At 38.3% G+C, this 9,787-nt stretch overlaps 1 pseudogene; it reads right to left on the bottom strand.

The window, feature by feature from the left end:
- Positions 1-1,047: 1,047 nt before the first annotated feature.
- Positions 1,048-9,317, bottom strand: LOC132014583 (large ribosomal subunit protein eL32-like; annotated as a pseudogene).
- Between the last annotated feature and the right edge of the window lie 470 nt (positions 9,318-9,787).

Here is a 9,787-nt window from a genome sequence, read left to right as displayed (position 1 = left end):
AATAAATGAAATTAAAAAAAAAACTAGGGATGTAAATAAGATCAATAAAATAAATAAGTACTCAGAATATAATTTACAATGGGACGTCTACAGTTCCACACCATTGTATGGTATATTTAAAAATCATAAATATAGTAGGTCTTAAGATTTCTCATCACAGGTAAAAAACATTGCTTTTTCTTTTTTGTGTCTATATGAGATGATGGATAGTTACTAAATTCCATTTTGGTCATCATTTCACAGTATATGTAAGTCACCTCATTATGCTGTACACCTTAAACTTACATAAGACTGTATACCAATTGCATCTCAATAAAACTGGAAAAAAGGTCATTCAAACTAAAATGTCAATAGTGCTGAGGTTGAGAAAACTTGCTTTAGCATAAGCCGATTGAAGGTAGATGAGAAGGCAGTTTGGAAGTGAATTTTGCAGAGTCGCAGACCCACAATATCAGAGTGGAGCATTAAACAGTAGATTTGGCTCTCAGAGACAACAAATAAATGATTGGCCTGATCCTCTGTCTGGGAAAATCTCATTCCTGAATACAGAGAGGGTGTATGTCCATGAATCAAATAAAATGTATGGGAAAAGAGAGGAAATGTGAAGAGAAGAGAAGAAATGTGAGTATTTTTAAAAAGAAAATATAAATGGGTTGAGATTTTCCCAGTGTTTGGTTACGTGGCATAGTGGTTAAAAAATGAAGGATATGTTTGATCTGATCCGACCGGAAATATAGCTTAAGTGGCATACTTGCAATTCCCTTTGACTCCTTGAGGGGGCGCCTCAAAGTGAAAAGCAGACATCGTCTGTAAAGCTACAGCTGATGTACAAGGAGAACCATTGCTATTGCTGATCTGGGGAGATGATGAGGCTAACATCTTGGTTAGTACTCCAACGATGTTAGATCCCATAGCCAAAGAGTTCTGTAACTCTCTTATTCCTGGTTTTCTGGTCCCTATTGCTGTTTAATAAACTTCTCCCAAACGTAGTGGCTTAAGATGATGACATTTTAAAGTTCTTTTAGATTCTGAGGGTCAGACTTTAGTTCAGACACAGTGGGATGACTTGATATCTGGGATCTCAGATGGGAAGACTTCATGGCTGGAGGCTGGCATCACGAGGAAGGTTCCCTTACTTATATCCATGAGCTGGGCTGATGGAAGATTGCGGCAGCCGACCAGACCACCACTCACGGCCTCTCCAGGGGGTCTGGCATCCTCTGAGTAGGGTGTTCTCAGGGTGGTCAACTCTTTTAAATGGTGGTGTAAGGCTTGAAGCCCAAGTGTTCCTGTGAGCCCAAGGAGCTGTACCCCTGTTACGACTGAGCCCTGTAGCACACAGTATCACTTCTCTGTATTCTGCTGGTTGAAGCAGTCACAAGCTTGCCTGCCTCAAGCAGAGAGTGATTCTACCGCAAGATGGGTTTGGAGGGATGTTGAGATCACATTACAAAGAACATTTACAGTGGTGGTCGTGGTGTTGCCACCCTGGGAGAAAAGCATACTCAAAACAAGTATTTCCAGAAAGGAGAAATGGGCTTTTCTTCAAGAAAGAGGGAAAATCTGGTATAACTGGGAAGTGTCCTAAAACCAAGTGTTACATGCAAATTCTAGATCTGTCTCTCCACTTTTTGTTGTACCATCTTGAAAAGATAATGTCATTTTTGGCTGCATTTTTTTGTTTGTTTGTTTGTTTCTTTAGTCTGGCAAATGGATGATTCTTACAGCTTTTTCAAAAATGTGAGGTTCTTTGATCTTAATGAGTTCAACTAGGGAAAGGATCACAATGAAGGAGTATCTATTGTGCATATGACATAAATAAGGAAACAAAAACCACAACAGTAGTTTCTAAGGAATCCAAGATAGAAAATGTATGAAAAACAAAAACAATGGGGATCAAATGGGATGAAGAAATATTTCAGTTTATAATCATTACATTTTTATTGCAAAAAAAAATCATTGGAAATATGTTAATCTAATCCCTACCATTTTATAATAAAAAACCAAGGCCCAGAGAAGTCAAGTGAGTAAGGGAAGAAATCTTCTTTATTAGAGAATTTATAGGAAACAGATTCAAAGAATCTTTTATATTCATTTCAGATGCTAATTTTTGTAGTTACTATCAGGAAAACAAATGAATACCTGAAGAAATTTAACATAATCCTTTTGAGTGATTTAAATTTATAGAAATACATATCAAATTTTTTGTCTTGGTCTTGTTAGGACTATTTTTTTTTTTAAAGATTTTATTTATTTATTTAACAGAGATCCCAAGTAGGCAGAGAGGCAGGCAGAGAGAGAGGGGGAAGCAGGCTCCCTGCCAAGCAGAGAGCCTGATGCGGGGCTCAATGCGGGTTTGATCCTAGAACCCTGAGATCATGACCTGAGCCGAAGGCAGAGGCTTTAACCCACTGAGCCACCCAGGTGCCCCTTGTTAGGGCTATTTGTATGTGCAAGGGATCTGTTAAAAATATGGGGTTCAGGGGCGCCTGGGTGGCTCAGTGGGTTAGGTCCTCTGTCTTCGGCTCAGGTCATGATCCCAGGGTCCTGGGATTGAGCCCCGCGTCGGGCTCTCTACTCAGGAGGGAGCCTGCTTTCCTTCCTCTCTCTCTGCATGCCTCCCTGCCTACTTGTGTCTACTACTACTGTCTGTCCAATGGATAAATAAAATCTTTGAAAAAAAAATATAGGGTTCAGTCCAATCCAAGGAAACCCTTGGTCATCCTGAAGCATGGGCTGACAGGCACTGTTTAGGGTCACCATGTAAACTCAGACTGGTGAGCTCTCTATGAATTTCAGTCTTTGCAGGAGAAAAGCGCTTCCTCTTTGCCTTTTTTTTCTCTTATTTCAACCTAAATAATGAAATAACCTCCACCAATGAGTTAGGCCTGGTGATGTGGAGGTCCTGAGGTCGTCTCTAGCAGATCGTCAGCAGACAGGAAAGGACCTGGACCAAAGAATAGGCTGTAAGACTTTAGTCCTGACCCTTCGACACTGGGTAAATAATAGAGTTCCTCTCCTGGTCTTTTCTTTCCTCCATTTCCAACTGAACCATGCATTATCTTTTTCTTATCATCTCTCAGGGAATCTGAATCTAGCCCATCACTTGGTGTTCATCAAATGTGTGTTAATTGATTAAAGCTCTCATTTGAGAGGGATGTGGAGAAGCATCTTTCAGTTGGAATGGCATGACTGGCCTCTAATTATCAAGCTTTGCAATAATGGGGACTATGTATTCCCTCAGACCAGAGTAATAGAGTAACATCTCCCTGTCCTTGTCACATTGCTCCGCTAGTTCAGGAAGTCCTCTGCCCAGGCTCATATGTTCTCTTCAGTGAGGTTCTCTGGATCACCATTGACATCCTCCTCCCCTGGGACTCTAGGCAATAGATAGACCCCCTGAGACAGCAGCTGGTAACACCTCTGTGACTGGATGTCAGGACTCTTCTGCTCTTTAATTCCTGGGAGTGATTTTTATCAGCCTTTGGCTCAGAGGCTGCCGCTCCTGAGGTGGCTGGTTTCATTCTGATGCCTTTTCACTACCATTTCTGTTCTGTATCATTTTTTCTGTTCCAAATGTCATCTTGATTTAAAAAAAAAAAAAAAAAAAAAAAAAAAAGGCGATTTCTCTTCCCCACTTCCAGATACAATTCCCAGAGGGGAAAAGCTAGGACAAAGGGTGATTGGAGAAGTTTGTGTCTGTTCACACTAAAAACTAACTTTTCACTAGACTTAAGGTGAAGGAGGAGACACCCCATAATACCTGCCTCCTCACCCCTGCAACCCACCTATCTCTTGGGGGTAAAGGTGGGATTCACAGCATTAAAAAAGATCTTCTAGAGACACGCTCTCCTAAATCCTGCTTTGTTTCCCTCTGACAACTCGTTGTATAATTGATCCAGCTGACTGGAGGAATACGTACGCACATGTGATCTGCCTTTAGAAATTATCACATATTTTATTTCAGTGTCTTGGTTATAACTAAAAAAAAAAAAATTACGTGGCTAGAATTCCTTATCATGAGAGTTGTTTTTTTTTTTAAAGTTTTCATTAAAAAAAATGTAAATATAGAAAAAAATAAAAACACAGAACAAATTCAATGAAACTTTCTGAGAATATGAAACAGTCAAACGTAGAGAATTTAAGTAGGCAGTGACTTAAGTCATATTGTCTGTTCCTTTTGCAATTACTTGTTTGCTTTTGTTGTAAACCAGTAACAGTGTATAGATATTTTAAAAGGACACAAAAGGGAAAGAAAACATACGTTACCTTTGTGTGATGTATTATATAACTCTTTATATTTGAGAAAGGATTTCCTCAGCTCGTCCCTTGCTGGTTGTTGCCCAGGGATCATTCTCAGTTCCTAGAGGACACTTGCATTCCTGAGCTGTAGCCCATTTCTCCATCTTCAAGGCTGCCATGCCTGGCTGAGCCCTTCACACACTCCAGATCTCTCTGATCTCCCTTCTGCCTCATCTCTTCTGCTTATTCCTTATAGAATCTTATAAGGATTAAAGGATTAAACTGTTCCTTAAATAGGAACAGTTCCAAAAAGAAGAAGATACCCAGGAATAAACTTAATCGAAGAGGTGAAAGACCTGTACTCTGAAAACTATAAAACACTAACAAAAGAATTTGAAGGCAACACAACAAATGGAAAGACATTCCATACTTATGGATTGGAAGAATGAATATTGGTAAAATGTCCAGAGTACCCAAAGCAATCTACAGATTCAGTGCAATCCCTCTCAAAATACCAACAGCATTTTTCACAAAACTTGAACAAATAATACTAAAATTTGCATGGAACCACAAGAGACCCTGAATAGTCAAAGTGATTTTGAGAAAGAAAATAAAGCTGGAGGTATCACAATTTCATATTTCAAGATTTGCTACAAAGCTATAGGCATCGAAACAGTCTGGTACTGGTACAAAAACAGACATGTAGATCAACAGAACAAAGAGACTCCAGAAATAAACTCCCAATTATATGGCCAATTAATCTATGAAAAAGGAGGCAAGAATATAAAATGAGGAAAAAATAGTCTCTTTAATAAATTATGCTGGGAAAACTGGATGTCAGCTACATGCAAGAGAATATAACTGGACCACTTTCTTACACCATATAAAAAAATAAACTCAAAACGAATTAGAGACCTAAGTGTGAGGCCTGAAACCATAAAAATCCTGAAGGGAACATAGGCGGTAATTTTTTGACACTGGCTATAGAAACATTTTTCTAGATATGTTTCCTGAGGTAAGGAATACAAAGTAAATATAAACTATTGGGATCACATCAAACTAATTACCTTTTGCATAGTGAAGGACACCATTGACAAAATAAAGCATTCCACTGAATTGGAAAAGATATATGCAAATGATACATCTGATAAGGGGTTAATATCCAAAATACATTAAAAATTTATAACTCAACACCAAAAAAACCCAATCTCATTAAAATATGGGCAGAGCATTCACAATGACATGGATGGAACTAGAAGGTATTATGCTAAGTGAAATAAGTAAATCAGAGAAAGACAATTATCACATGCTCTCTCTGATATGAAGAATTTGAGAGGTAAGGTGGGGGTTGATGGGGGAGTAGCGGGGGAATGAAACAAGATGGGATCAGGAGGGGTACAAACCATAAGAGGCCCTTAATCTCAGGAAACAAACTGAGGGTTGCTGGCGGGTAGGGATAGGGCGGCTGGGTTATGGACATCGGGGAGGGTATATGCTATGGTGAGTGCTGTGAAATGTGTAAGACTGATGATTCACAGACCTGGACCCCTGGGACAAATAATACATTATATGTTAATTAAAAAAAATAAAATATGGGCAGAGGACATGAATAGACATTTTTCCAAAGAAGATGTACAGATGGCCAACAAACACATGAAAAGATGTTCAATATCACTAATCATCAGGGAAATGCAAATCAAAACCACAATGAGATATCACTAGACACCCCGTCAGAATGACTAAAATAAAAAAGACAATGAATAACAAGTGTTGGTGAGGCTGTGGAAAGAAAAGAACTCTTGTACACTGTTTGTGGGAATGAAAATTGGTGCAGCCACTATAGGCAACAGTATGGAGGTTCCTCAAAGAATTAAAAATAGAAATATCATATGATTCAATAATTCTACTACTGGTTATTGACCCCCCAAAATGAAAACACAAATTCAAAAAGATATATGCACCCCTAGGTTTACTGCAGTATTATTTACAATTGCCAAGATATGGAAGCAACTTAAGATTCCATCAATAGATAAAGAAGATGTGATAAGGAAGATACATGTGTGCATATATGTGTGTGAGAATGAGTGATAGAATATTATACAGTCATAAAAAAGATAAGATTGTGCCATTTGTGACAACATGGATGCATCTCGAGGGTATTGCCTAAATGAAGTGAGTCAGCAGAGAAAGACAAATGCTGTATGATCTCACTTATATGTGGAATCTAAAAATGAATGAATAAATGAACAAGAAATTAAATCAGACCTACAGAGAACAAACTGATGGTTGCCAGAGGGGATGGGGAGCTGGACATTGGCAAAATGAGGGAAGGTGTATGGGAGATACAGGCTTCCAGTCTGAGGAATGAATAAGGAAGGCATGCTATAAGGAAGGTAGTCAATTATATTATAATAGTGTTGTGTGGTGACAGGTAGTAGCTATACTTGTGATGTGCACAGCACAAAGAATAAATTTGTCAAATCACTATATGGCAAACCAAAAACTAATGTAACATTGTGTGTCAGCTGTACTAAAATAAAAATTCAGAAGTAAATAAATAGGTGCAGTTTTTAAAATTTTTATCTAATAATTTTTAATAAATACCTCAAAAAAGCTAATTTAAAATTCCTCTCAGTAAAACCTTATGAAACTGTTATACTCCTATGATATTTGAGGAACACAGTATGAATACGAAATAAACCAATAAAATTTCAAGTACTTGGAAAAGCATTTATGAAGTTAAATTTTCTTTTTTTTTAAATTTTAAATTTTTTTAAAAAAAGATTTTATTTATGTATTTGACAGACAGAGATCACAAGCAGGCAGAGAGGCAGGCAGAGAGAGAGGAGGAAGCAGGCTCCCTGCTGAGCAGAGAGCCCGACGCGGGGCTCGATCCCAGGACCCTGAGATCATGACCTGAGCTGAAGGCAGAGGCTTTAACCCACTGAGCCACCCAGGAGCCCCTAAATTTTTAATTTTTTAAAATTAACATATAATGTATTATTAGCCCCAGGGGTAAAGATTTGTGAATTGCCAGGTTATGAAGTTTAATTTTCAATGGTCTTATTTATGGTTATTAGTCTTTTTACTTTTTAAAATTTGATGCTTCTAAAAATGCTTTCTTATGAGGGAATTCTGGGGGTGATAAACTGTTTTGTATTATGACTATAGTGATGAACTCAAAAGTCTGTGTCTTGTCAAAACCCAGAACACGAGGCGCTTGGGTGGCTCAGTCGGTTAAACACCCGGCTCTTGATTTTGGCTCAGGTCGTGATCTTAGGCTTGTGGTTCAGTATTGCGGAGCATGGAGTCTGCTTAAGATTCTCTCTCTCTCTCTCTGTCCACTCCCCCTGCCTCTCTCTCTGTCCACTCGCCCTGCTCTCTTTCTCTAAAACAAACAAACTCAGAACCTGTATATAGAGTGAATTTTCCTGTATGTAAGCTAAAATTAAAAAACAAAAAACCCAACAACCTAAAAGCAAACAAACACAAACACAAAAAAATTCCACCAGAATGTGAAAAGAACACAAAGGGAAATACAAATTATAACCAATAAACTTCCTGACTTGCAAATGAGCAGAGCCATACTGAGAAAGGTGGAAGAATAAGGAATTACGAAGTTATTTGGGAAGACTCTATTTTCACTGGGTAAAGACAAGAAGAATTGTACAAAAGTCCAATACTGTAGTTAGTAAATATTTCTCGCAGAGAGTGGATTAGCTATTCTACTTTATATGGCGAGGTTCATTAAATAAGTAAATATATTTTAACTAATGTGAGCCAGATTTGTCACTGCTGGGGAACAAAGTTACAACTAAAGAAAGGAGGCAGGCTGGAATAAATACTTTGGAATCTGAGGCATTGGTATGAACACATTGTTTTTTAATATATGTATTCAAATATTTAGATACAGAAATAAATTTGCTCTGTGTGTATCCACAGCTGTGTGTGTGTGTGTGTGTGTGTGTGTGTGAGTGTGTGCATGTGTGCACACATATAACTAAATCCTGTCTGCTGAGAGCATCTATGACCAATGACACCTTAATACTAATGATTGCGTCTAGCACCCAGATCTTGGTTTCTATATGTCATTCTCCTGGGAAAGAAGTACTTGATTTCAGGACAGAGGCATGAAACATATAAGGTGATCCTAAGGTATCTTGATCCTAAGGTATCTTACAGTGATAGTAAAGAAATACTCAGAAAAGGATGGAGGGGAAAGTCATGTTGAAAAACAATGGAGCCAATCTGAAAGAGCTCCCACTGGCCAAAGCTGGAACACTTTGAACAACAACAAAATAATAACAGTATTAGGTTATAACTCTAGAATAAAATTAAAATTCATACTGTTTAAAATACATTATTCAGTAAATAAATAAGGGAGAAGGGGCAGCTCTTCCTTACAGAATTCCAATGAATAAATGTTGAAGAAATGGGAAGAATAAAAAGAATTTCATGACAACACCACAGTAATAATTATTACAGCCAAAAACAAACCATCGATGCTAAAATTTGTGGTCCAGTGTTGGAGGAGAAATGGGATATTTACACAGTACCTCTTTCCCCACAAAAGATATTAAGTACAAAGTGAAAAATAAAGGTATACCATTTTGGTGATATATTTTTTTTGTAGTTTTATTAACACAAATATGATGTGTACAACAAGCTGTCTGTTCATTTTCTTTGCTGCACAGCCTGGCATTGGGATTGGTGACTGACTAGCAGCTGGGCTGCTCTCTCCACAGTAGCTTTGCGGTCCTTCAGGAGACATTGTGAGCAATCTCTACACAGTAAGATTTGTTGCACATCAGCAGCACGTCAAGCTCCTTGACGTTGTGGACTAGGAACTTCTGGAAGCCACTGGGCAACATATACTTTGTTTTCTTGTTGCTCCCATAAGCAATGATGGGCATCAAGATCTGGCCCTTGAATCTTCTGCACACCCAATTGTCAGTGCCTCTGGGTTTCCACCAGTTGCACTTGCTTTTCACGTATCAGTCTGCCTGGTGCTGGATGAACTTCTTGGTACTCTTTTTAATGATCTTGGACTTCACCAAAGGTCTGAGGGCAGCCATGATGCCCAGTAACAGATGGCCACCACCTCCGCAGGCAGCACCAAGGAACAGAGCCCATTTTGGTGATATTCATGCCAAAAGTGTACAACTTCCAATGAATTATGAGAAAATATCAGAAAAATTTAAGGAATAAAGTATAGAATAACTGACCAGGGCTCTTCAGAAGTGTCAAGGTCATAATAAACAAGAAAAGGCTGAGGAACTGTCATGGATTTTATAGGTTTGCAGTTCTTTATACTGGCATTTCTTCAAAGTGTTGACAAATCTACATTCACAGCAGATTTCAACACGTATCTTTTAGCAACTGATACATCACAAAAAATTTAGTAATGATTGCTCACTGAAGTATTTTTATATCAGCTTCTTTGAAATCTTTTTCAAATAATTTGAACATCTGCATTACCTGGCATTCAGATCTACTGATTGTCTTTTCCCCACTGGAGGTAGGGGAGTAGAACTCTTTTGCAGGT

The sequence above is a fragment of the Mustela nigripes genome, chromosome 3, assembly GCF_022355385.1.
Source record: "Mustela nigripes isolate SB6536 chromosome 3, MUSNIG.SB6536, whole genome shotgun sequence".
Classification (NCBI taxonomy): Eukaryota; Metazoa; Chordata; class Mammalia; order Carnivora; family Mustelidae; genus Mustela; species Mustela nigripes.
Note: the sequence above shows the minus strand (reverse complement) of the source record. Positions and strands in the feature narration are given on the sequence as shown.